This window comes from Canis lupus, chromosome 12 (genome assembly GCF_048164855.1).
Source record: "Canis lupus baileyi chromosome 12, mCanLup2.hap1, whole genome shotgun sequence".
Taxonomy (NCBI): domain Eukaryota; kingdom Metazoa; phylum Chordata; class Mammalia; order Carnivora; family Canidae; genus Canis; species Canis lupus.
The window spans coordinates 42,692,201-42,719,655 of record NC_132849.1 but is presented as its reverse complement, the minus strand read 5'-3'; the positions used below and the strand labels follow the sequence as shown (position 1 = coordinate 42,719,655).

Sequence of the window (27,455 nt, the reverse complement as noted above, 5' to 3'; positions counted from 1 at the left end):
ATTCCTTCTTCTTTAATATAAGCCTTTAAGGCTACAAATTTCTAAGATTTGCATTAGCAAATCTGATAAATTTTAACACATTTTTGTTACTTTATTAGAAATATTTTCTAAAGAAAAAAATATTTTCTAATTTCTCTTGTGAATTCTTTTTGAACCATGCATTATTAATAATTGTGCTTGAATTTCAAGTGCTTGGGGGTTTTTCTAGATATCTTACTTACTGTTTCCTAATTGAATTCTGTTTTGATGGAGATCATAATCTGTATGATTTCAAGCCTTTAAAAGCTATTGAGATTTGTATTGTGGCCCATTATATGGTCTATCTTGGTAAATAATCCATGTGAACTTGAAAAGAATGCGTGTCTTGCATTTTTGAGGTATAGTATTATATATACATATTAAGTCAAATTATTTCTTACTGTTATTCAAAATGTCTATATCCTTACTGTTATTTTTTGTGTTTAGTATTGGTTTTTGAAAGGAGGTGTGTTAAAATTTCCACCTGTGATTTTGGATCTGTTTATTTCTCCTTTTAATTCTTTTTTTTTTTTTTTGTATTTTGAAGTTTTGTTATTTAGGTACATACATACTCAGAATTTTTATATCTTTATATCTTGATAAATTAGCCCTTTGATCATTATAAAATGGCCCTCCCTGTTTCTGGTAACTCTCCTTGACTTGAAGTCTGCTCTGTCAGATTTTAATATAGTAGTACCAGCTTTCTTATGCTTATTTTTTGTACAGTATATGTTTTTTCATCCTTTTTCTTTCATCCTGTGTGTCTTCATATTTCAAGGAAACTTTCTGTAGGTTGGTTTTCTTTAAATCTAATTTGATAATCTCTGCCTTTTAATTGGAGTATTGGTCTATTTACATTTTATGTAAGTAATGAACTGATTGAGTTTAAGTCTACCATCTTAACTGTTTGTTATTTAATTTCATTTATATGTTTATGTATGTATTTTGTATTCCTTTGTTCTTCCCTTTGATTTTTTTGAGTACTTTTTAGTATGACTTCTTTCTCCTATTGTCCTCTTAGCTACAGCTTTTTGTATCATATTTGAGTTATTAATATACTAAAATATATCCTTAATTTGTCATAGTCTACCATGAATTAGTATTATAACACTTCAAGTATAATGTAAAAACCTTAAACACTGTTAATTCCCTTTATACTTTCTACTATCCTTTGTGTTACTATATTCAAATGTTTCACTTCTACATATTTTGTGAGGCCCATAATACATTGTTGTTACTTTGGCTTTTAACAGTGAGCTGACTTTTAAAGAATTTAAGAAAAGAAAGAAAAATCACATTCCACTTTATTCTGTAGTTCCCAAATAAAGGACATGGAGACTCATTTCCTCCCCAAAAAACCCCACTAATTTTTAAATGTCTTCCTGGAACAAACCATCAGAGAATCATACCCAACCTGTATGCAGGGGACATTGAGACTCGAAGTCATCAAGAAAAGAAAGCTATACCTGCGTAATATCCAGGCACCTTTGTCTACCCTGTGGACTTCATCATTTACAGAGCACCCTCACACACCTTCATGGGATCATCGCTGCAGCCCTGTGTGGGGTACAGTGTAGAAATCCTCACTGTCCTTCATGCAGATAAAGAAACTGAGGCTGGAGTGATTAAGTGACTTTCCTAAGGGCACACAGCTAGCTTCTAGTAGTCAGGAAATAACACAGAGCTGTGACTTTCTGCACATCTGTCCCTAGGCAGACAGATACAGTTCCCCATTCTTTTTACCACTTGTCTGAGCCTCCCTCTCAGAGGCCTGGTACTTGAATAACATAAATACAGAGAGGAAATGCATGTGGCAATTAAGAGCACTGACCCTAAAGTCAAGACAGCTGAGTTGAAACCTGTTTCTGCCACTCACTAACTGTGTGACTTTGGGCAAATTCATAATCTCCTTGAGTCTGTCCCTTTCTCTATTAAATAGTGAAGCTAGTTTTAGAGGGTTATTATGAGTATGAAATTGTGTGTGTGATTTTCTATTGTTATTTTTTTGAGACTTATTTATTTATTTATTTAAGAGAGCACAAGCAGGGGGAGAGGGAGAAGCAGACTCCTTGCTCTGCAGACTCAATCCCAGGACCCTAGGATCATGACCTGAGCCAAAGGCAGTCACGTAACCAACTAAGCCACCTAGGTACCCTGTTTTCTATCATTAATTAACAGATTATTATACACTTAACAGTTTAAAATAGCACAGTTTTTTTTTTTTTTATCTCATAGTTTCTGTGGATTAGGAGTCCAGTACAACCTTCCCGGGTCTCCATTCAGGTCCTAAACAACTAAAGTTGTTGGCTGGGGCTCCTATCTCATCTGAGGCCCAAGGCCTCTTCCACTCTCATTCAGGTTGTTGGCAGAGTTCAGTTCCTTGTGGTTGTAGAACGGAGATACTGGTTTCCTTACCGACTGTCAGCTGGAGGCTGTTTCCTGCCACATGGCCCCTCCATCATTGAGCCAGCAGCAGTGCTGTTTCTAGCCTCTGACTTTGGTGTCAGTGACTTCTAGACTCAGACTTAAAGGGTTCTTTGATTAGGTCAGGCCTACCATGAATCTCCTTTTCCTAAAGTCATCTGTTCTGTGTAACATAACAATCCTGATTATAGAAATGAAATCCACCATTTTCATAGTCCTGGTGATTATTATTCAGAGGGTGAGGGATCTCAGGGTCCATGTTAGAATTCTCACCATACAGGGTGATATAGGTGAATTGTCCAGCAGAGGGTCTGGTCTGGCACGTTGTGAGCACTTGGTCATTGTTCACTCTCAACATCACTATCCCTGGAGAGAAAAAGATTTTTCATTAAAAAACATCACAGTCAGCACTGGATCCAACCAAACAGTCCCCTAAACCTCAGTGACTTGGCCAGAGATTTTTAGATTCTAGGCTGTCCCATACATGGCCACTATCACCTATGGTTGTGTCTCCTGGGTGCCAGCCCAACCAGCTTAGAAAGTTGGAAAAATCCATCCTTCCATTGTTCAATCTACATAAAGCCAACTATCACTTGGAAAGAAATCTGAACTTACTAGTTACCTATGTTGGCATCTTATATAGCTGTTGATCTATCATGATGAATGATTCAGATGGTCTTTTGTAATCCTTTCTAGTCTGATAAATCTGTGAATAGATGGAATGAGTTTTCTGTGAGTTTAACATTGTGTATAACTATCAGCTTGATCCTAGAGGTCTAAGTAGTTTCTTAGAATAGGATTTAACTCCAAACCACCCACTGCAATGGTTTGTCACAAATTAAATCCATTATATAAATGGAATCACTTGAAGCATATTTCAAAAAATAGCTTCTCAGTCAACACATGGGAGTAATTCATGAACCTCCTAAAACCATTTGTTGTTTCCCTTCGTGCCTCAAGGTCAGAAAGAGATGTTATTTTCTTATTTAGAAACCTATCCAAGTGCTCCCAAAGCAGTCCTTAATTCCCCATATGTTCTTCGCCATGCATTCTTTTATTATTTGTCATCAAGTTGTCTTTGCAGAATAATTTTCTCTTTCAAGGGTTTTGTTTTTAAAAATCACATTATAGACTATTTTTATAGACTAGTTCAGTTACCTTTTGTTGTTAATACCTTCATATTCCCTAAGACAGTTTTCTCCAAATTTGTCATTAGCTGCCAAATGCTTCAAACCAGTCTTATGCATTAGCCCTCTAAAGAAACCAGATAAAAATAGATCTCCTCTCTTTGATTCCAGAGAAGGGGGTTAGATGTCCCCACCTGATTTACTCCCCATCCCCACCCTTACTGTGGTTCTGAGGCCCCTCTGGGTCCCTCAGATGCCATGGAACAGTGTGGAAACCCCATTTCAAAAAGAGTAGTTCACAGTGCGGTCACAGGAGCCCTGAGGCCTGAGAATTCTTTGGGATGAGGGGAGGGCTGCGGAAGGGGTGTTGAAGTGTAAGTGGTCATATATGAGCCTATGTATGTGTTTGTCTCTCCAGAAATCTATTACTTGCTTCTTTACTGCCTTATTGGTAGCTCCGTAAGGCAGCTCAAACTATGCTCTGTTTCTGTTAAGATTTCCTTACAGAGTCCGGCCTCTCTCTGCAGTCCCTGTGCTTGGTCAGCTGGCCAGGGGACACCATGACTTGTGTGACACCGATCAGTGTTACGAAAAACCCTAATGGGGACTTTGCCACCTACTCTTTCTCCCTGGACCACTATCTTACCCTTCTCCCACTTCCTTGGCCTCCATCCCTCCTCCTGTTTATAGCTATATTTCTAGAATTCTTGTCTATAGCCAAGGGTAGGGGGATGACCCAAAAGATAAGAATTGTGGTCAGCTGTGATTGCTCACCCCTACATCCCCTATGCAAGGGGGAGTAGCTGCAGACCTGATCCACTCTGGGCCAGAAGAGTCATTGGCAGAAGGGAAGGCACTGAGGGGGGCAAAGCCACCAGGTTTGAACTCCCATGAAGCTGTGCCACAGTGATAGATCCCACAGTTCCAATGCTGCAATGATTCATAGGTTTTCTTTCTTACTTTATTTTGCCTTAAGTTCCCTAGGAAGAATTCCCTTTAAAAAAAAAAAAATCCCAACCTCGTATTAGCTGTCCTCCCCTCTAGAGAGAAGAGGGAATTTTCTGGCCTGGCCAGCACTGCTTGGGCAATCAGGGTGCCCTGGGAGGATGGGAATAGAACCACGATGGAACTGGGGAGGCTGAGGTCACACAAGCCTTCCCCTCACCATCATGCCCTGGGTTCCTGCATGGGCAAGCGTGCCTGGCCCTCCCTAGGGTTTAGAAATCTAGAAGCTGTGAAGAGAAAAGTAAAGCAAGTAAATAACACGGAATTATTGGGTCCTTGAACTCTCAAAGAGAATCATTTTGAAAAGTATCTTCAAGGGATTTGGTTTGTTTTTCCTTTCGGAAGAGAGAGCAACAGAGATGAGGAATCCAGATCTGCCTGCCATCCAGGCATCCTCTCCAAATTGCGTAGGTCAGAGAGAACATGTTATTTATTAGAACCTGACATCTGTTGCTGTGAAACGATAAGCTCCTTTAAAAAGCCTGGCCATCAATTACTGCTAATAGAGCCCTCATCCCAGGAGAACTGCTTACCGTCCTTCCAGCCTACACCAGCCAGGAACCAGGCTGTACCAGGCACAGAACGTTTACAGCCCAGCTCAGCCTCCTCACTCCCCTTGGGCTGGACCCCTCAGGCCATCTTTTAGAGGCTCTGCATCTGTGTCCCTGGCTTCCTTTGATTCCATTTTTTGGCCTCTCTGAGGTCTGCTTTAAGGACTGAACCTTACCCCCCTTCCCCTGCCATCCTGCCATCCTGCTATCCTGCTATCCTGCTTTCTCAGTGGAAAACAGAGCTAGAGTTTATTTTCTGAGTTCAGTTGTATAAACTGAAGAAACTTCAAGAAAAGAGTAGCTGGAAAGTCACTACATCTTTGTTGTGGAAATGAACTTTAGAAGTACCCTTGTAAAGCTACCAAGTGCCCAGGGGAGGGCTCAGATGACCCCTGCCAGCCACTGTGAGAATGTGGTGATAACCAGATACAGCTACTTCCTCATTTGTGAGTTATAGTCATTTATTTTCTTTCTTAGAAAAATAGGCAGATGTCTTACAGAGCCAAAAGGAAAGGATAAGGGAATTGGTTTGGATTTTTATAGAACACCAAAGTAGAAACATACATTTATCAATGGAACCAGAGTTGCCTTTGAACTGTTGGAAGAAGAAATGTAACAGTAAGTAAAGACAATGTGAAGAACAGTGGCCTGAGAGTTGGGAGACCTCGGTCTCATCTGGGCACAATTACTAATTGCATGTGTGATGTGTGATCTTGGGAAAGAAACTTCATCTTGAGCCTAATGCCCTCCTCTAAAAACATTGGGCTAGGAACTAATGATCACTAAGTTCCTGTACATTCGGGAGATTTTAAGTGAAAATTGTGTGTAAGGTAGTTTCGCATACTTTTTTATTCGTGTTGAAAAAATTCCATCTCTGTTGCCAGAGGTCAGACACAAATTGAAAACATTACTAAATGGAATTAAGTACACTCTGTACGTGATGCTTTTTTGTACAACCCATATCTGGTATTTATAGAACACTTCAGTTGCGGAACGTGCACACATATGCCCTGAACACACACCCAGTAAAATACTTCTAGATGTAATACACTTTCAGATGTCAAGTTAAAGCAGCTTCTTGGGAATTAGGCTTGACTGTTCAGATGTACGTGTTGGTTTGACAGGTGCCGCCAGGGCTGCTCAGGGCTGTCATGTGTGATGTGAGTCCAGCCAAGGCAGGAGGGCCGAGTTGCTCATTTCTATCACTTCTCATTAAGGCATGAAGCCTAGAAAAGAGGGAAGCAGCAAAGAACAGTCAGGCCCGTCCATTCTGTGCACATCATTAATGACAAGCAGAGGCCTTGTTTCTTCAGAAATGGGATTCTCTCTGGCCTGTTGTCAGATCATTCAGCATAGGGGACACCGGTGAAAATGAACAAATGAAAGATTCATGACTTGCCAAAATGCAGCTTTATAGAGGTGAGCAGAAACAAGGAGCAGATACTGGATACTGAGGCAGTTACCTCTGCTCAGAGATCAGCAGAATAGCCAATAGCAGAGCTACACTGGGTGGCCAAGCAGGAGTGTATCCAGGAAGGTAGGTGTGACAGTGGGGACCAGTCTCGGAACATAGAGCTCAGAAGGAGCCTTAGAAACCATCTAGTAGAGCTAAGATTGAGTATGGTAAGCATTAACCATTGTGATGGGAATAAAATGAAATAATTGGAATATGACCCTTAGCACAGCATTTGGCATAGACTTGACATTCAATTCATCATTTTCATTTCCTGGAAAAACTTGCTCAAGGCCATACAGTACCATGATTAAGAACACTGTGCCTCGGCTCGCTGGCCCAACCCAAGCCACCTCTGACCTCCCACCTTTACTCTGCCTGTTGCCCACTCCCTTGCTCACAGAAGCAGTACAGTGAAACCAAGGGCTGGAGGTTAGCATGCCTGCATGCACACACCCATCCACCTACCCGATGTGTGGCCTGGCCGTCTTCCTGGTGGCTCACCTGGGAGGCTGAGGTCTGCTGTGGCCAGGGGGAAAGCCCAGGGTATTCTTAAGCAGAAATAGCTCTTCTGGGAGTATAGAGACCTTGTACTGAGTACCTTTAAGGGAAAGTAAACATTCCTGTAGCTGAACTTATCACTAGAATCAGTGGGCAAAAGAAGAAAGGGAATGTTGTAATGGAGCGGGCCTAAAGACAGACGCTGCTTCACAGCCTCCACACTGCAGGAAGGCTGCACGTGGAGAACAGGATGAAAATTTCCAGTGACTCTGATCTTCCCAGACAGACAGAACCCCTGGCACTTAGTCATACCTCAGAGAAGATGGAAGCCAAGAAAGCAGAAGAGCCTGGAGTGATCCAGGGTCATCCTCTATCCAAAGTCCCTTTTGAGGAGCAAAAGTGGTTTGCCTCCTGGTGTGCCCTAGGTGGTCAGGGCTGAGTTGTCAGGTAGAGACACCGTGGCTGTCAGGAGAACAGGCTTCAGGGCAGCCACGGTTGTAAGAATCAAGTGTAACAGTGGTTTCTGCAGTTAAGTTACTACTCGTAATTCATTCAGCAAACATTTAAGAGTTACATATATGATATACAGAGTATGTGCAAAGCACTTGAGACCACAGCACACCCGGTTTAAAGAGCCCCAACTACAAAACCTGCTGATGAATTTTGGGGGCAGTCAATCACTGGGTGACATTCCTTTCTGACAATGGGGCCATCCATGGTATTAACTGCTTGGTATGCTGGGTATGAGTCAGAATGGCAAAGTGGAAAGCTCGGCTGCTCTTCTAAAAATCAAAATTAAAATTTAGAAGACCAAAATTTCCCACTGGTGGTCATTTTAGGGATCAAATAATCTTTAAATGGACAATGTTTCAGTTATCCTGAAAAGTGAAATTTACAGGAATATATCTGTAAAACCACAACTGTTGTTTTCTCCATAGAAATGATAGTGGATCCTCCAGTCTCTCCTGATCGTCTGATAGATTACGATGATGATGATAAATGTATACTGGGTGCTTGCACTGTAACAGCACAGTTCCAAATGCATCATAGATTTTTAATTCTTAAAAATCTCATAATAACCCTATGAAATCAATACTGCCAGTATGCCTATATTATAGATTCTGAACCTGAGGCGCTGCAAAGCCAGATGACTTGTCCAAGGTCACAGGGTGACATAGCCCGGGAACTAAGAATATACCTCGAATTTCCCAACTTTATGACTGCATTCTGTTCTTATACTGCCCTGCCTCTCTTCCTCCCAACTCGGCCAGGCAACTGAGCTCAGCATTCTGTTTAGAACTGCAGCGTGTCCAGGCTCTCAGCCTTGGTTGACACCCAGGTTCAGAGTGCCTCAGTATGGACTTGCAGATACATTTTTTTTTGACTTGCAGATATTTTGATTAGGCTTTCCCCAGATCACCAGCACCCTTTCATCCACTCATTCATTCATTCATTCATTTATTCAGCAGATGAATACAGTAAACACTGTATTCAAAGTATGTATCAGACACCATGATAAGTGATGTGTGGGACCCAGTCCCTGCCTTCACTGAACCAGAGGAAGGGTAGAAACTCTACATAAATACCTCTCTTATAAGGCAGCAACATGTGCCTTGTGCAGGTGGGATATGCAGTAGGAGCGGAAATGAGATCTGTTTCCCGAGATCAAGGAGGCTGACATTGGAGTATGGGTAAGATGGGACAGAGGGAGGAAGTTCCTGCCAGAGGGAACAGACTGCCTGAGGCCAGGAAGCATGGGGGTTCTGGGTAAGCCAGGATACACTGAAGAGGTAGCAGTAGATGATGCAGGAGAGAAGAAGAGAAAAGAGGCACATAGCAGTTCTGCAGGGTGGAGGGAACATGTTCTCTGGCATCAGACCAACCAGAATTCAGATCCTGGTTCTGCCACTTTGTAGTAGTATTTTTGTTACCCCTGCAGACATTGGTTTTCTCATCTGTACATGAGGGTAATAGTCCTCTTTCACAGAGGATTGTGAATGTTAAATGGGAAACTGATTGTAAAAAGCCTGGCATGGGATCCCTGGGTGGCGCAGCGGTTTAGCGCCTGCCTTTGGCCCAGGGCGCGATCCTGGAGACCCGGGATCGAATCCCACATCAGGCTCCTGGTGCATGGAGCCTGCTTCTCCCTCTGCCTATGTCTCTGCCTCTCTCTCTCTCTCTGTGTGACTATCATAAATAAATGAAAAAAAAAATTAAAAAAAAAAAAAAAGCCTGGCATATTGTTGGTGTTCAACTAATGGTAACTATGGTAATTAACTGTCATGCTAAGACATTTGACCTTTTCTTCTGTGGGCAGTAAAGGTTTTCTTAAATTCATGAATTACATTTTAATACAGTGTTCTGCCTGGGAGTAGATGTATAAATCATGGTAGGTCCTTCTTAGCCTTGGAAACAGTAACAAAGGTGGAAGAAACTAAGTTCTATGGTCACATTGGTGGAACACTATAAAGGAATGTTTGCCTTGGGTCCTTTCACCCCTGCTTTGCCACTTCTGTGCCCAGGGCTTTCAGAGACCAAATAATTTAGTGTAAGTAGATCCCATGCAATATTTAGGACACACTTATACTAAAAGGTTATTTGTTGTTTGCCTGAAATTTAAATTTCATTGGGCATCCTACATGGGGAGGGACAGCCCAAGAATCAGTCAGAACCATCTGTGTGGCTTTTTGGGGAAGGGAACTCACCAGTCTTCTAGGTTTCTCTCTTGGGTAATAAAGGCTCTGCACAGCTGGCTTTAGGCAGTGCCTTCCAGCCACTTCTTGGGCAGAGATGTTAAATGCTGGTGGGTGCCCCTATGTGTTTGGGGGTGGGAGTAGGGGTGATGTGGGTTGCCTTGTACCAGTCTTCTCATATCCCCACCCTCTTTCTTCAGAAAAGAAAACCATTTGTGCAAACAGTTGGCAGAATGAAGACAGCCTTTGTGGTCTGATAACTTGTCTCACAGAATAAGTGCAGGCTCTCTTTCACAGAGTTTCTCTTCCAGGAAGATTGCTTAAGGTGGGAACTTCAGCTGTCCCTTGTGGTATGACTTGAGGTGGCCAGAGCAGGCGTGATGGTAACTGACCAAGTACCCCCTGCTCTGGAGAGTCTGAGGATCAGAGCCTTGGAGCTAGAGGGCAAATCCAGCTGCCTCACCTCTTTAGTATTAATTTTAAGGGAATTTGAAAATTCCAGTGCACTTATTTAGTTGATTTCTGAACATCTTCTCTGGGTTACCTTTTTTTTTTTTTTTTAAGATTTTATTTATTTATTTATTTATTCACGAGAGACAGAGACACAGGCAGAGGGAGAAGCAGGCTCCATGCAGGAAACCTGACATCAGACTCGATCCTGGGACTCCAGGATCAGCCCCTGGGCTGAAGGCGGCGCTAAACCGCTGAGCCACCCGGGCTGCACTCTGGGTTACTTGTTAACAGTTGTCTCTAGATCTCCCATCTTGAGTGGCCTTTGGTGCTGCCATAGCCAGCTTTATGCTTGACTCATCCTGTCCTTGAGGCCGAGTTCGCTAAGCCCCTAAGAGTGAGATCACTACTGGTAGGGAGTTAATGCACTTTCTAAGACCAGCCTGATCTTGGCCCTCCCCTTGGTGCCTCCTTGCTGATCCCTTTGCCCCCCCCAACCAAGTGCTCTGCGGTTGAGATGGAAAAATCCACCTTAGAGCAGATGGCATTTAACCTCAGTTTCAGAGGCATAATTTGTCCCCGTAACATGAGGTGAAAATTAAAACAACGCAGGGCGTAGGTTTGAGCTGAACAGCGCCCTTGGGCTTAAGAGTGACTTTGACCTATTCCTCCCAGACCAGAATGATTATCCAGCTGCCAGAGAGTTCTTAGAGGAATCACTTTATTAAATGGTGTCACCAGTGAGGTGGTATTAGCCCTAAGACCGGCTTTATCTGCACACTCTGAAAGTAAACCTGACCGTGCAGGCAGAGCTTGCCCACGTGGAAGCCCGGAGCAGTGATCATGGGATCTTCCACTCTTTTCATTTTCTTCTTCTTGCCACAACCTGTCATGAGACCTAAAAAACTTGTTTTGAAAATGCTTGACAGCCAAAACAACCTGTTCTCAAGCCCTAGACAAGAGGGTTTGTCCTCTCTGACCATTTACGTCCTGTTAGATGTTTGACTAGCTGCTGACTGGAAAAAATGAATTTTCTGTTTTCTTCTCATATTGTTCACAGACAAGTGCCAGTGGCTTCACAGGACCTTGTTTCCCCTTTTTTTTCCACCAGAGACATTTTAAGACAGGGCCTGAGTCTCACTGATGAATGAACTTTAGCAACATATACTTAGAAGGATATAACCGATGGTTACATCTCTGCAAGCTGAGCTTGATACGTGGGTTGTCTTTCCCAGTCCTATTAGGCTTTAACCTGTGATTTTCCACTTTCATTTCGGTCCTCTCTGAAGTTAAATGTGAGAGCCCAACTCTCCAGTTTCCCCAGGGGCTAGCTTGGCCTTTCACACACCCAGGGCTCGAAGGCCTGCGGCAGTATCTCTTTTCCTCCCCTCAGGTCATGCAGGTCTCAGTTTGGGATGGTCTTGGGTGGGTCCTGTGACGGTGAAGGAGTCACTTAACTCCTTCTCTGAAAAGTCTCAGGGTTGGACTTGAATAAGAATTGGCAAACAACAGCCGGTTGTCTGTTTTTATAAATAAAGTTTTATTGGAACATAGCCACACCTGGTCATTTACATATCATCCGAGGCTGCTGTCAATACAAGGGCAGAGTCAAACTGTAGAGACAGAGTATATGGCCTACAAAACAGAAACTAATTACCATTTGACCCCTTTACTGGAAAAAGTTCACTGATCCCTGGACTAGATGGTCTTTAGGGTTTTCAGATCCAGGTTTCTATGGCTTTTGAGCTTGGGGAGGCAGTCTTTTTAATAACAAGAGTCCCCGAAGTAACTAATGAGGGACTTAACTCCACTTGTAGTAGTTTGTTTCTGTAGTAGTTACAACACAAAACATGCTTTGGGATTGTTTAAGTCTACAAACGATGGGGACTTATTCTGCTGTTTTTACTTTTTATTTTGCTACGTGCCTATGTTGATCTGCTGGCTCTGCCATCCATGGTGTTCACCAGTTTTAGAAAAAAGATACCCCAGCTGTGCAGGTCTGATAGCATTCAGTGGCATGGTTCAGGGTAGGACACCATTTGTACCCCATGGAGGAGAGCACTAATTTTTTGGCGTGATAGCCATGGCAGTAAAAGGGAGCCAAATACTGCCTTGAGAACCTGTGTGGCTGCCCACACCTGCCCTACCCCCTTTCTGTCTGTCCATGAGTCTGGGCTGTAGGATGGGGTGGAGTAGCCCAAGTCAGGTAGGTTCGTGGCTGTGGTGAGAAAAACAAATGGGTCCTGAAGATGCCTTAAAAAATTCAGAGACTAGGAAAGAACTAATCTCTTTCATTTTCTTCTCTCATTAGCAACCCAAACAAGATTCTAATTTATAAAATTTGCATCCTAGTGACATGCATCCCCTGCATGTAATAGAGAATCCAAAGTACAGAAATGAATGATCCTCTTCTAGGGCCACGCTGGTCTATAAAGAACTTTTGTGCTAACTAGAAAAGGTGCCCCCTTTGGGTTGGTGCAAAACAGAGTTCAACTAATAGCTTTGGGAATTAAAAAATTAAAAACCCTGTCTGTTTCTCTGGGCATATAGCCCTGGGAGAGCACACAGCTTAGCAAGTAGAGCATGGAAGAACTTTTGGCTCCCACTTGCTCCCTTGGCCAGTCAGATGCCTTTGTGCAGAGTAGAAGCTGCACTCCCAAATGTATCAGCCCCTCTTGATACCTGATATCTTAGATATCTGTGGGACCTCCTCACAGAGGCCCTGCTGGCCAATGACAGGTTAACACTGCTTGGCCTTGGTTTCTGAGGCCACGGCAGCCTGGGCTGGCTCCTGGCATGCCCATTTTACCTGTCCCTGCCAGCGGTGCTTCATGGCAAGGGTGGCTCAGAGCCTCAGGGCTGGCAGAGGGGCGTCCCACCGCCAGAAGCATGAAGACTTGGTCCCCTCCCAGCAGGCATCATAGAGTTTGATCTACTTGAGGTGCATATTGAAGAGCCCACGTCCTGGCTCTTCTTTGCCAACCTGTGACCTGAAACTGGCTCTCAGCTTCAGGAATGCACGTGACTTTCAAGAGTTGTATCTCAGAGGTAATGTACGAACAGCACAAAAAAAAATGTGTTAAGAGGTCCAGAAGACGGCAGCCCTGATGGCTCAGCGATTTGGCACCGCCTTCAGCCTGGGGTATGATCCTAGAGACCCGGGATCGAGTCCCACGTCAGGCTCCCTTCATGGAGCCTGCTTCTCCCTCTGCCTGTGTCTCTGCCTCTCTCTCTCTCTGTCTGTCTGTCATGAATAAATAAATAAAATATTTTTAAAAAGAGAGGTCCAGAAGAGATGAGCGGTTGGAACTGACCTCACTCCCGAGGCATTGGGTTACATGTCGCCCGGTGTGTGCAGTGACACCATTCCATCGGGGCACCCCTCCTCCGCAGGGTGTGTCGTCAGAGTGGTTTTCAGAAGGTTGTTATGAACTCTTCATGGGTGAGATGACTTTGTGGTCAGATATGGTTTCCAGCTTTCAGCTCACATTGGGAATTGTGTTCGGGCCAACCGTGTGAGCAAATTTTGAAAGATTCCTAACCTGCCCTTTCCATTCCACATCTAGTAGCGGTTCCCAGCAGTTCAGAGGCTAAAGGATTGGGAAGAAAGAGAAACTGGGAGCCCACTATAGCTCAGGACTTCATATCTACTTTCTGTCCCCTTTCTTGGTTCTGCAAGGCTGCTGGGAACAAGAGGGAATGGTTTGTCATTGTCTCAAGCCCCTAAAATGTGCAGAGCTCTCTGCTAAGGAACAGAGCTCTCTGTGTCTAAGCACTACTCTCTGTGCCCTAGAAAGATGCCAGAGAGAGGGAAGGAGTGGGACGTGGGCATCCGTGCTACCGCACCCTGTGGGGAAGGGTAATGGTAGCCCAGTGAAGCCAGGCCTGGGGAAGAACCCTGTAGTTAATTTGGGACCAGAGGCCCAGGAGCTGAGAAACAGAAAGCTTACACTTAGCAAATGTTTCTGATTTTGAAAACTTACTACTTCACCTCAGCAGGCTCACAGTGATGCCCCTCGCTTTCAGCTGCAGATGCTCTGCACAGACATGGGATTGGGGTTGGGAGCAGCTCTGAGCTGGGCCCTTCCGGTGGCCCATCGTGACCCAAAGCCAGTTAGTAGAATGGGAGTGCCTCAGCACCATGCCCTTTTTGCTCCCAACCTGTGGCCTCAGGAGGGCACAGAAGATCTTCCCGGGTAGGCTCTGTGCTCGCATGGGGCACTTGCTTGTACCCGGAGCCCCTGTGCCTTCACCACACAGCTGACCTCCTGCAGGTTACCTGTTCTCTTCAAGTCTTGTCTCCTCATATATCTAGGGAGGGGGTAGAGCAGTGGTATCTCTTTCATACACTTGATTGTTGCTTGGATTTTAAGATTTTATTTATTTATTCATGAGAGACAGAGAAAGAAGCAGGCTCCCTGTGGGGAGCCCGATGCGGGACTGATCCTGGGACTCCAGAATCACGACCTGAGGGCAGACGCTCAACCACTGAGCTACCCAGGCACCCCTGTTGCTTGGATGAAAATGAGGTTATTTTCAAAGCAGATTATAAACTATAAAATACCAAGTATCAAGGTCATTCATTCGCTTATTCAACCAATGTCAAATGCCTGCTAGACTCCAGCACTATTTAGGCAGTGGTCACAGGTATTCCAGACCCTCTTGTAAAGAGGAACTGTGCCAGCAGTGCTTCTTGACTGGAAGTGAAGCAGGAGTTGCTCAGAGTGTGTTCCTGCAGCCATGTCGGGGGAGGGGAGGGCGGGAGGAAAGGAAACTAAAATGGTTTGAGCTCTTACCACGTGCCTGGCACAGCTTCCTCATAACAACCACACAAGTTGAGTCCTATGGGAAACACTCGGAGATTCAGGGTGGTTAAGTAGCTTTCCCAGAGACACACAGGTACCAAGGGACCGATCCATATTTGAATCCGGATCTCTCTGACTCCAAAATCCACATTCTTCCCTCCGAAGCAGGTAGGGATGGTTAGGGGGTGCTCCTCTTGCCACAGAATGACACACTCTCTCTAAATGCTCTGATTTGTCTTCTCTCAAATATCCCCCAGATCAATGACTCAGGCCAAATCCTGGTCAAAAATGATCACCCCTGATTCTGGCCAGAAAGTGGGAATCATGTGAAAGCAAAGCAGAATGAAGCTATATCACCACAAGCCAAACCTCATGTTCATGAGGGTCCAGGTTTTAGGAAAACAACAGCCTTCGATGCACGCTCAAAATTCCTTCTGTGGTAAAGCCCCATGAGAAAAATCTCACCCAAACAATGTACTCTTGGCAAAAGGAGGGTGGGTGTCTTTTCAGGCATAAAGCTACCAGCAAGGACCCAGAAATCAGTCAAAGGAGTTGTTTATTAACCCCAGGAGAGCTAGCTTTGGGAAACAAACTTAGCAAAGGATTTCACTTACCCCCATCATGAGGCCTGTCTTGCCTCTAACTCCTTGGAGAGGAAAGGGGATCACGGAACTCTTGTCCTGATGTCAGTTCCCGGCTCAGCAACTGGCACATTCTTTTCTTAGGTTTAGCACCAAGTATTTATTCTGATAAAGAAGGGTTTAAAAAAGAATGAACAAGGTCATTATCTGGCTTGGTCTGCAAAAACCAGTCCCTGCAATCGACAGTTACTGCCTAAACTTAATAGATTTAGGAAAAAAGGATATTCATTCACTGTTAGTCAATCATTTGACAGAAAATGAGAGTATTTCTGTGTCACTGAGGTACAGTCCCCCCAAAATGAACACAGAGGTCCCTAGTGTCTACACCAGAGGGGATGGGGAATCTAAAGAGCCACTTCAAAGCTGAGTAGACCCAGGGCTCCAGAGCCAGCAACATTCCTGCCCAGGACTCCTGCCCACAGTGTTCAGGAAGGCAGCCTGGCCCTGGGGCCCAGAGCGCATGGTGGAGGCTCAGCTGCCCTGACCATTCAGTTCACGAGGGCCCCCTAAACCTTGGCTGACTGTAAGCCACTGTGCTCCGCTCGAGGGTGGTCACAGAAACAGGCAGCATGTATACAAGAGACATCAACCTGCTCAAGCAATTCAGGTAGGATGTTTTGTTCCAAAAGACACAAGTAGGACCGAGGGGCAGGGGCTCCCAAGGGACAGATTTCAGTTTTGAATAAGGGAAAACAGTATAACTAGTAGACATGCCTTTAAATAATGAGCTCTCCTCATGAAAGGTATTCAGGCCAGGGCTAGAGGATCATCCCTCGGAAGTACTGTTAGGGCAAGTCCTGCCTTGGGCAGCATCCCAAGATCTCCTCCAACGTGTTTCTGCTTAGTACCAAATGAGTGGCTCAACAATGGTGCTATGGCTTCAGAGGCAGGACAAAAGCCATGGCTGGGGTTGACAGCCACCGGCTTTGTGGAGGGCCTGATGATCATGCCAGGCCTTGAGGGTGTGCAGATTTGGTAGCAAGGGAAGCCCCCAACATGTTGCACGGTCCAGAAAAGTTCCCTTTACCTGCAAAGCAAATGAGTGCCTGCTTAACTGGCTCCCAGAGTTGTAAAGGGGAATTAATTACTGTTTGTGATACACTTTAAGATTCCCCGATGAAAGACCTTGTATAAATGCAAATTATTATTATTGTCATTAAAGGTGCTAGACGTCTGGCCTGCTGGATAATGCCCTGGCATAGCTCTGAGCAGAAAAGAAAGCACACTCCAGGTAGAAAGTTTGCTCTGGTTGTTCCAGAGCAATAGCACTAAGAAAGAGCGGGTCACAGAGGGCTTGGCTTATGACTATGAAAGTGAAGCCACTCAGCTCCTGACCAGAATTAGCATGCAGCCCTCTGCTCTGGGAGTCACACGTCTGTGTGCCTCTGAGGGCCAGGGCCCTACTCAGATTCATTCCTTGATCCCTGTAAGATCCGGCCCCATGACTAGAGCAGGAGCTAGCCATGAATGAGCAAAAGTTTGGCTGTCTGCTGTTCTGAAGGATGAAAGGAAGATGGCCAGGATGGATGCTGGCCACCCAATCTTGGGGTCCTATGTCAGATCTAGAGACAAAAGGGAGAGATCTAGAAACCTCAGATGTATGATGTCTCCAATGATACTTATTAAGGCTTTGAGAGAACCCCTCTAGCAAAGCATAGGGAGAGGTGGCTAATTAATTACTGTTTCCACTTAAAGACACTGTCTCTGGGTAAATTGGTTGGATTGCTACCAAAGGATGATGATGATGATAATAATAATAATAATAATAATAATAATAATAATAATAATAGATAATAGAGTATTAGACCTGGAAGTGAACTCAGAAGCCATCCCTTCACTTTACAGATAAGCCACCTGGGGTTCAAAGAGGTGAGATAGCCCATCCCCAGTCACATAGCAAGTTAGAGGCAGAGCTGGGATCACACTTCAGGCCTCCCCATTCCTAGTCTACAGTTCAATTATATCAAGATAGTAATACCTCCCATTTTCCAGCACTTTACAGACATAGTAATTCTCAAAAACCCTGGAGAGTTTTAGGATGCCAGATGACTGTAATATTAAAGGATCTTCTGGGGTTCCTTATTTAGAGAACATTTGTGATGCCTGTCATGTGCACCTGGGTAGATCGCACATGTCTTTCTTGTACTTTCTTTCCCGTCTCACGGACATTCAGGGTAGGTCTCCTTCTTCATTAGGGTGCTTTCATACTTCGAGGAACCAGAGGGACAAGCAGAGGGAGGCCAGGTTCATCCCTTTATCCCTTGTTATTGCAGTCAAAATTCTACTGCAAAGCCACCCGGTGCAGGTCCCTAGGAGGGGGACTGAAGAGACCAGTCAGCACCTCTGGACACAAAAGCCTCTAAGAGGGAGGGCCGTTTAGAGGGGTTTGCAAGAACAAATGTGGGTGTAACGGGAGCTGGCAATAAGGAACTCTCTAAATTCATTACTGGGCTGTGGGCAATTCCAGTTTTAATAGAGGAAACTGAAATATAACTAAAGTGATGTTTGGGAGGGGAGGCTCAGCAAATCAAAGCACTGGAGAAATCCTGTAGTGCACTCCCTCACTGTGTAGACAAGGGTTCTGACTCAGGGTCATACAGCGGCCCAGAGGTAGAGCCCTGGATTCCCTACTACATCACTAGCTCTTTTTCCTCTGGAAACCATGGCTCTGTGGAAAGAATGTTTACTTTGGAGTCAGGCAGCTCTGCATTTATAAATAACATTGCCACCAATTACCTGTGTGATCTTAGAAAAATTACTTTGCATCTCTGAATCATAGATTTCTCATTGGCAAGGATAGATAATAAGGCCTACCCAGTAGAAGGCCCAGGAGGAGAAGTCAACGTAAAATAATACAGATGAAAGCAGCACGATATCTAGCATGTAGTAGGCACCCCCCTCCTTTATACTTGCAGCTTCCACGGTTTGTTTGGTTTTTTAACCGCAATCCACGGGAACACATTTATCTTATATCCTAATCCAATATTTATAACTCAAACAAAAGTTTCATGAAAAACTACTTTCCCTTGCCGCATGTGATACACTCTGATGTTATTTTGTTTCATTTGAATGCCAGTCGGGACCCACTAAATTGATTTTACAATCATCACACCCATCATTTGAACGAGCCTATTTGATACCACGTGTGGATCTCATTTACCCACATTGCATGTGTGCCGGCCCTTTCCTTCCAGTCCTTCCTTCCTGCCCTTGCTGTCTGTAACTGGCACGCGGGCCCAGAGCTCCCTGTAGACAGCCGCGCAGGACCCCGGGCTTGGCACAGAGGAGAAGGAGCCCTGCAGAGCAGGTGAGCCCCTCTGCCTGCCCTCTCCCTGACCGTCCGCGGGGCACTTGACCGAGAGAACCCGTGAGGCCTTCCACCTGCCACGGTTCTGCCTCCCGCCAGCCTGCTGGAGAATGCCGCTACTCTCCCAGCCCAGCATTGCCTACCTGAAGTTTCTGTGAAGGCCCCTGCAGCCCAGCGGGGCGGGGAGGCCTCGGGCACCCTTTCCCATTACATAATTTCTTCTTTTGGAATTCTGCTCTTCCGTCTGTAAACCCCAGAGCCAGATGTCTGGGAATAGGATTCCAGCTGTCAGGAAAGGGGATTAGAAAGGGAAAGAAGAGGCCCGTGGCCATCCTTGCCGCCCCTCCCTCAGGTGTGCATGGGACATCTATCTTTGAGCACCCCGCTGTGCAGATGAATACCTGGAGAGGGGGGGGCAGCAGCAGCCACGGAAGACATGAACTGCGGCCTCCAGATGCTGAGAGTCTAAGTGGGAGAACCCAGATTTCAGCAGACACCACTTTATTTTTTTTTAAAGATTTTATTTATTCATGAGAGACAGAGAGGCAGAGACACAGGCAGAGGGGGAAGCAGGCTCCATGCAGGGAGCCCCGCATGGGACTCGATCCCGGGTCTCCAGGATCACGCCCTGGGCCAAAGGCAGGCGCTAAACTGCTGAGCCACCCAGGGATCCCCAGCAGACACCACTTTAAAGCCCCAGGGACATTCTCTAGAGAGGACAGGATTGTTCTGTGCCCCCAAAGACTTGATTTCCTAAGTGTCAGTCTTCTGGAGGTCAGCGCACTCTTACAGAGGCTGATGCTGGGCAGTGTCGAGCAGGAACCTCGTGGCACAATGCCCACTGGAGTGTGACTTGGGGCTGGGACCTACACTCAGCGTGGCCAGCTCAGCGGGGCCCCTGAGCACTTCCCTTTTGAGGTCTATCCTTTGGTTTTTCCCTCTTCACTGACTAAGAGCTGGGGGTGGGGGGGGGTAACCTGTGACCTTAGCAGTGACTCGCTGCCATCAGGCGGTCAGCTTCTCCTCAGCGCAGGTGAGCACAGAAGCAGCCCTTGCCCTGGCAGGGCCCACGGAGGGACCTTGGCACCCTCCACCGGCATCCACACAGCCATCTGCCGGAGCCAGTGCTCGGCTCCTGTTCGTGCAGCCTCAGGCAGAGCAAGCAGAAGACGGGTGCCCGCTGCCGAGGCCCCTGCCATCTGAGGCACAGTGGGCAGGTGCAGACCGGGACACAAGGTGAGCACAGGGCTGTGGCTCTGCTCTGGGGCCCCAGGCAGTGCCCTCTCCTTAGCTCCCACACTCACTGTCTGGCTTCGGGTACACCCCGTTATCTCAGCCCACCCCCCCACATGGGGGCCCCGCCTTTTTCAGCGGCCACACCATACCGATACCCTCTCCTCCCAGCCTATCCTAAAGTAGGTTCAGGATGGATATGGCATCAGGCTAAGGGGAATGAGATAGGAGGACTGGGGGATCCCTGGGTGGCGCAGCGGTTTGGCGCCTGCCTTTGGCCCAGGGCGCGATCCTGGAGACCCGGGATCGAGTCCCACGTCGGGCTCCCGGTGCATGGAGCCTGCTTCTCCCTCTGCCTGTGTCTCTGCCTCTCTCTCTCTCTCTCTCTCTCTGTGACTATCATGAATAAATAAAAAAATTTAAAAAAAAAAAAAAAAGATAGGAGGACTGGCCCAGATTCTGCCCCTAACTCCTGGGCCTCTGGTCAGCCTTGGGGCAGACCTGCCTGCCTGCTTCCCTCCTTCCTTGCTTCATGCGCCGAGCTGGCATCGCTTGCTGTGAGGCCCAAAGGAAAGTGAGCCCTACTGAACATTCAAGGTGGACCATCCCCGGATTCTGCCCTTGGCTCACAGAGAAGACCTATGCTAGCAGCCGTAATTATTGTATGCCGTGTTAGAGGAACCACTAACTTTTCTGGCCCTCAGTTTTCCCTTCCCTGTCATGATTGAGCTGTAGGACCTCTGAGTTTTCCTTTTGTTCCAAAATTTTATAATTCTAAAGCCAAATGTCTACATTCGCTTGAGAAATATCTGTTGAGTCGCTGTGTGTTGAGCCCTGTATGCAATGCTGGGACACCAAGCGGGATGAATGTGACCATGGTCTGCCCTCAAGGAGTGGATGGTGGCTGTGGCAGGGTGGTTGGAAGAGGACAGATGTGTGCGCGCAGGGGTGGAGCCTGGTGGAGGTCAGGGGTCCTGTGGCTGGGGGCGGCTCGGGGGCCCATAAGGGCTAGCCATCCCTCCCCATCATGAGGCCAGCTGACCCCTCCTTCCTCCCTCACCTACTCATCACACGACCCCAGAGGAGGCCAAGGGGACAGAGACACCTGCAGCCCCTGGGAGCAAGAAGCCGGCTGCAAGCTGCCGTAGCCCGGAGCGACTGGCCAGGCTCCAGAGGGCCTCCTTGGAGGGCCTCAGAGGAGAGAGAACCACTAGGTAATTTTGATGATTTTAGTAAGCATTTAAAAATACCCTGTGATTTAGAAGGAGCCAGATTTCATCCCAATACTTTGATGTCTAGGTTCCTGGTCGGTTGTTTGTTGAAATCCTCCTAAAACGGCATCTGATTTAATTCAACACATACTGAGACTACAGTTCCAGCCGCCGGCAGTCTCACAGGCGAGGAGCCCGAGCTGTACAAGATGTAGTCTAGACACCAATCTAAACATTCCAGACTCAAGGCAGACCGTGGCTGGGCCTGAGGTGGGAGGCCCCGTGTGCCATGGAATCCAGCAGAGGGGGGATTAATTCCAGCTGAGGCTGAGGGCCATTGCATGAAGCCAAGAGCACGTGAGGCGAGGTGCCCAGTAAGGTATCAAGCCTCTGCATCTCAAGCATGTTGATTTTCTTGTTTTGGAAGTTTGAACCCCCTAAAAATGAACCAGGCATCTTCAGGGATTGGCACATTTACGGTGACTATGTGAACCAGTTACAACCACTTGTTTGTTCCTAAAGCCCACACCAGAGAGCCAAGCTGATGTCGCTTGGGGCACAGCCACAAAATAAGCTTCCATTGTGCCAGTCGCTTGCCCACCAAGTCACTCAGAGCTGGATGGGCAGTCTTCACCGGGGCCTTTGGAGGGTTTGGGGTGAAGGATATTGGAGTAGAACCAGGTCTCTTTGTAGAGATCCTATTTTAAGGATGACCCCTATGACACAAGTAACCCCAAATGAGTCAGTGTGTACAGTGCCCATCCAGGACAATGAGGACAAAGCAAGACCACGAGAAATGATTAGCAGGACTTGTCTCACACTATTTACAGGACTGCTTTGATTTTCAGACCACAATCGGTTTTCATATGACTGATTAAAAACATGTGCCAGTTGAAGTCACAGCTGCAGAAGAAAAGTGGAAAAAGCAATGAGCCTTAGATGTTTTGGAACTTGCCTCTATTTGCAAAAATGAATTCTGACTTGATTTATATTTCCTTGATTTCCTGACAATGAGGGTCATGTCCCTGAACCACTTCTCCCACCCCACCCCACTCCACCACACGTTGGCCTGTCTCTGGCAACATCATAAAGCTCATCTCATGATTGCCCAGAGAAAAGTATTTGAATTCCAGCAAGAGACTATGGAGTTCTGTTTCAGAAGAAGATCATTGTAATTTGGAAAATAAGAAGTACCCCAAAAAATGAGGCAAAAGGCAGCAAGGCCACGGGGTCTCCCATATGGCCCCTTATGTGGCTGTGGAGTGAGAAGCATCATTCCAGGGGCGCCGAGATCAGGGTACCAGTGGGCAGGTACCTTCCCTGAATTCCCAAAGCTTCTGTTTTCTGGCCTGCAAACTGAGAGCAGGGCTTCCTGCCACACTGGACAGGGGCGTGCTTAACCTGCCTCCTGTAGCTCCTTCCCTTTCTCCAGAACCCTTAACCTCTTTAGGCTTTCTTTTCTGTTTTTGCTTTTGTTTTCTTAAAGCTGTATCGGTTCAGATGTTCAGGTGTTGATCTCATGGATTTCTGTTCTTTTGAAAAGATCCATCAAATAAATATGGAACTATAGTTCCAGGAGGGAAAATCCCTGTTGATGAGCCTTTGTTGGGCAGAGTTCCTAACTCCCTTGCCCTGAAGGCCTCTGAGGATTTCCCTGATGTTCCCTGTCATAACTAACTCTTCAGGGTCTCCAGAGCCCCTTCCCCAGAACGCGCTAACACCTTGTTATGGCACCTCCCCTCGGTAGGAGGACAGAGGGGCACCTGAGGAACCAGCCTTCCATCCTTTTTTGTGAAGTGCCTGTGGTGCCACTAAACATCTTCTTGGAGCCCTGCGGGGTTCTTCGCTGATCCTGTCTTATTGGTGAAAGAGCATCGCAAATAGTAACAGCCGCCACCGCAGCCTGACCGCACTGCCGCCATCTGTGACGTGACTAGGGCTAGGGCCCCAACTTAACAGATGAAGAACCAAGACCCAAAGAAGTTAAGTGGCTTGCTCAAAGTCATCTTAAAACCATAACTGGATGGCATTAAGAGATCATCAAGTATAATCTTCCTGTTACAGGTGAGGAAACTGAGTCCCAGTTCCAGATGACACAGCAAGCCAAAGCCTGGACTGAACACATGTCTTCTGCTTCATGACTCAATACTCTTTCCACTTGACCCACTGACACCCCCTTACAACACATATTACCGCCCCTTCCTGAACAGAAGGGGGACCCAGCCAACTTTGACGGCCCCATCATGGGCAACAAGAGCCCTGTGATTCTTAAATATCCCTCTAGTTCCCAAACCACACCCTTGACCAGAGCCTCGCACAGAAGCACACCCAGCAGGCTCGGGCAGAGACAGCAGAGCCTGCAGGTGACTCTTGGTGCACAGCTCATCCTTAGATAACCCAAGTGTGCCACTGGCAGCTCTGGACTGGATTTCAAGAGATACACAGTGTCCCGACAAGGTTGGCTGGGCGTCCAACCCCGACACTGGCCATCTCTGTGCCTGCAAGTGCCAGCTCAGTGTGATGAGCGAGAAGTTATCCAAGAAGCCATGGCTAAAAGGACGAACTGAGGGTGGGACCCAAGGCCCCTCTTCTGCAGCCACACATGCTCCAGCTGTTCCCACAGACTCAGAGCCTCTCCCCTCAGGCCCAGCATGGTCCCCATGGTAACAGTTGACATCTATCAGTCATCTCTTAAGCCAGGCACCAAGCCAAGGGCTGACTTGGACCATCTCATTTAATCCTCACAAGGATTACCCTTCAAGGCAAGTTAAGGTTATTTTTCCCCTTTTATAGTTGAAGAAATTAAAGCTAACGAGGTGAGTCACTTGCCCAAGCGATACAGCCAATAAGGAACAGCACCAGGCCGGGAGCCCAGGTGTGGCTGGCTCCAGAGTGCACGCCACACACCCGGCCTTGTCCTTCCTGGCCCACGGCCTGCAGGACCTTGGAGATCACCAGGCTCAGCTCCCTGTGCTTTGTTCATGAGGAGGGTGACACCTGGAATGGGGAAGGGATTTCCTGCTGAGTGCCCCCTTCCCTGTTGCCTGGCTCCTGGTCGGAGGGATCTGGCTACCTCGCTCCTTGCCTAGGAGCCAAGGCCTGGCCAGAGCTGCTCTGAAGTCATGGAAAACCTACCCAGCTTCGGCGGGGGGTCAGTTCTTGAAGTTTTATTCTTTTCACCTGAGACTCGGGAATTGGCCAGAGCTGTGATTTTTTAACGCCTGGAGGAAAGAACCGAGACCAGGGAGGGAGGTCAGGACCTTACTTTGTCTTGAGGCATATTTAGCTCGAATTTGGTCTAAAAATAAATTCACTTCCAGTGTAAATAGATAGAATGATGAGTTTGACCGACACAGGGCCTCTCCCCGCAGGTCCTCTGGGCCAGTCAGTGGAGGTGAGGAGGCCTGCCCTCCCCCGCCCGAGGTCCACTTACACTTCAGAGCTTGCCATCCACTTTGTCTTTGGGTCAAAGAGGTTTTTAAAAGGTGACGGATAACTAGTGCTTTTGGCAAGCTATACCCTGGGCAGGTCTCCGTTTTCTCTGATAAAAAGTGAGATAAATGAAAACACTTAAAAAAAAAAATCTGTAAATGGGTGGGAGCCAGTCACCATTTCCCCTTCCTCCTCCTCCCGCTCCCTGGACTGACTTGTGAGGAGCCAAGCGGAGCAGCCCTCACTGACAACAGCTGGTAGCCTCATGCCTCTAAATAGCCCTCCTCCACACTGCTTCCCCTTGGCGTCACGCAGCTTGCCCTGGCAGGGAAAGCCCAGGACAGAACAGGAAACTTCAGAACTTTCTGAAGAAGGAAAGAGCTTGCTCTAAAGCATGCTCCCTCTTGCCAAGACCTTTAGGCCTAAAGGAGCTCATATTGCTGCAGCCTGGACCCCCGAAGTTTCTAAGGGAAAACTGAACTGATCCGATTTGCTTCAGGACTGGGACTGTGTGACTCTGGTGCTGCAGGAAGGGAGAGGGAGGGGTAGGGGAGGAGGAGAGAGATAGGGAGAGCTCCCTGCCCCAGCAGCAGCCGGCCCCCTCCACTCACTTCATCAGGTGCCTGTTGCAGGGCCAACTTCTACCTCAGATGGGGGGACACTGCCCTGCCCATGGGTGCCGGTGTCGGCCACACTCCACGGGATACTTGAAGCAGCAAAGCAGACGCAGTGGAGATTAGCAGCAGCCTGTCAGTCTCTGTCCCTTGAGGATGGGCCACCAGGCTCTCCTCCAGTGGATGCATGCATGTCACTGGGCAAACAGCAGCAGATGGAACGTGGGTGAGAATGAGTGGCCCACACATCTGGGTGATGGCAGACAGTCAGCAAGGTCCCTTCCCACACTATCCCGGGCAAGCGTCATGTCAGGGTGGGCTCGTCACCCCTGCTCACTGTGGGAAGCAAAGCTTCCCTTGCCCTGTCAGCCTGGCTCTAGGCCTGTGGCTCTCCGGACCTCAGCGCCATCCCTCCCGTCCATAAGAATGCGTATAGTGGTACAGCTGGCAGAAAAGGGCTTTGGACTCGTAGGTCTCAGAGACAGTGACAGTTTGGCAGGCTCAGGACTGTGTCAGACAGGATGTGCATGGAAGAGAGTGCTTTATCTTTCTTTCTCACTAACTGCTGGCATAATTTGACATTGGAGAATGGGCTGCATTTTTTCAGTCCCTAAATATCACATTTGTCCACTCTCTGAGGCTACTCTCACCTCAAACAATCTGTAATGGACACACCTTAACTCTATTGCAAACCAGTAGCCATCGGTAGTGATGTCACCTGTAGCCACTAAGTCTTGCTGAGTGTTGTCTGTCGGCTGGCCTGTGGGCTCATGGGGAAGATGTGCTCCCCGCTTGCCGGGACCCGCCATGCAGCCTGGCAAGTACAACATACATGCATATGTGGCACACAGTCTGGGGGAAGCACAGAGATTGTCTTGGCAACCAAGCGAGACCTGATAGGAGTCAGGGCATTTGGCCTGAGCATGAATTTCCCAGAGGTGGGAAATAGCACAAGTGAGGAAGAGCAGGTGGCCAGATTGGAGTTGGGGGCTTGCATCCTGGACCTTGCATGGGCTTCAGGGGTTCTGGGACAGGATCCTTAGCTTTCTCAGCTTCTCTAGGGAGGGGTGCATGAGCCTGAAAATGTGGTGGAAGGACAAAAACAAATTAGTGACATGTTGGAGCCAGAGAGTGAACATCATTGAGTGCCAGGCTGCAAGTCTGGGGAACACGCAGGGTGTGTTTGGGGTAGTGGCAGAGACCCATACTTGAAGAAAATGTATTTAGTTGCAACAGAAAGGCCAAGTAAGCCTGAATCCAGGGGGCAAACAGCCTTCTGCACCAGTTGTGTTGAAAGGTAACAAGACCAGGAGCCATGGGGTGTCACAGAGCATAGAGGGACATGGTGGAGGAAAAAGAACCTTCAGGAGAATTCACCACAAGGCTTTAGGAGCGGTGGAAACACGGCTCTGTTACAGAAGTACGAATGGGCCAAAGCGCATTCATGACAACATTGAGGAACCCTTCACTTGGAGCACACTGGCTTAAACTCCAGAGGTGTCCAGGTCAGAGTCCTGCAAGTGGCTGGAATGTGGGACCGGAAGTGTGGCAGAGAAATGAGGGCCCAAGGCCCAGATGAGGTGATTCTGTGCTGAGTGAGTTGTGTGAGCCTGAGCAGAGCACCATGTGTGAGGGATCTGGGGGGCAAGACAGGAGGATTCCAGAGAGGGGGAGCTCACGAGGAGGCACAGCAAGGAGCAGGGAAAGGAGCCCTAGGGTGTGGAATGTCACCCGGGAGGACACCTTCCCAAGAGAGGAGCCCTCGCATAATGCTGCACAGAGCCTGCGGAGGCCAGGGTGGCAAAAGCCAGGGCAAAGTGGTGACATTTGAAAGCAGTTTCGGTTGACTTGGTGTCAGAGCAGCGGGGCAGGCAGTCAGGTGTCACATAACTGCATAGTGGGGCCCCAGGGCCTTTTGACTTATGCGGGGCTACTTACCCCTGCATCGAAGGAGCCCTGTTAGGGGCCTTTGTGGTCCTGGTGATGACAG

At 47.3% G+C, this 27,455-nt stretch overlaps 1 protein-coding gene across 5 annotated transcripts in view; it reads left to right on the top strand.

Annotated features, from left to right (window-relative positions):
* Positions 1-27,455, top strand: part of BABAM2 (BRISC and BRCA1 A complex member 2) — a 402,709-nt gene that overhangs the window by 373,831 nt on the left and 1,423 nt on the right. The gene's annotated exons all lie outside the window — the stretch shown is intronic.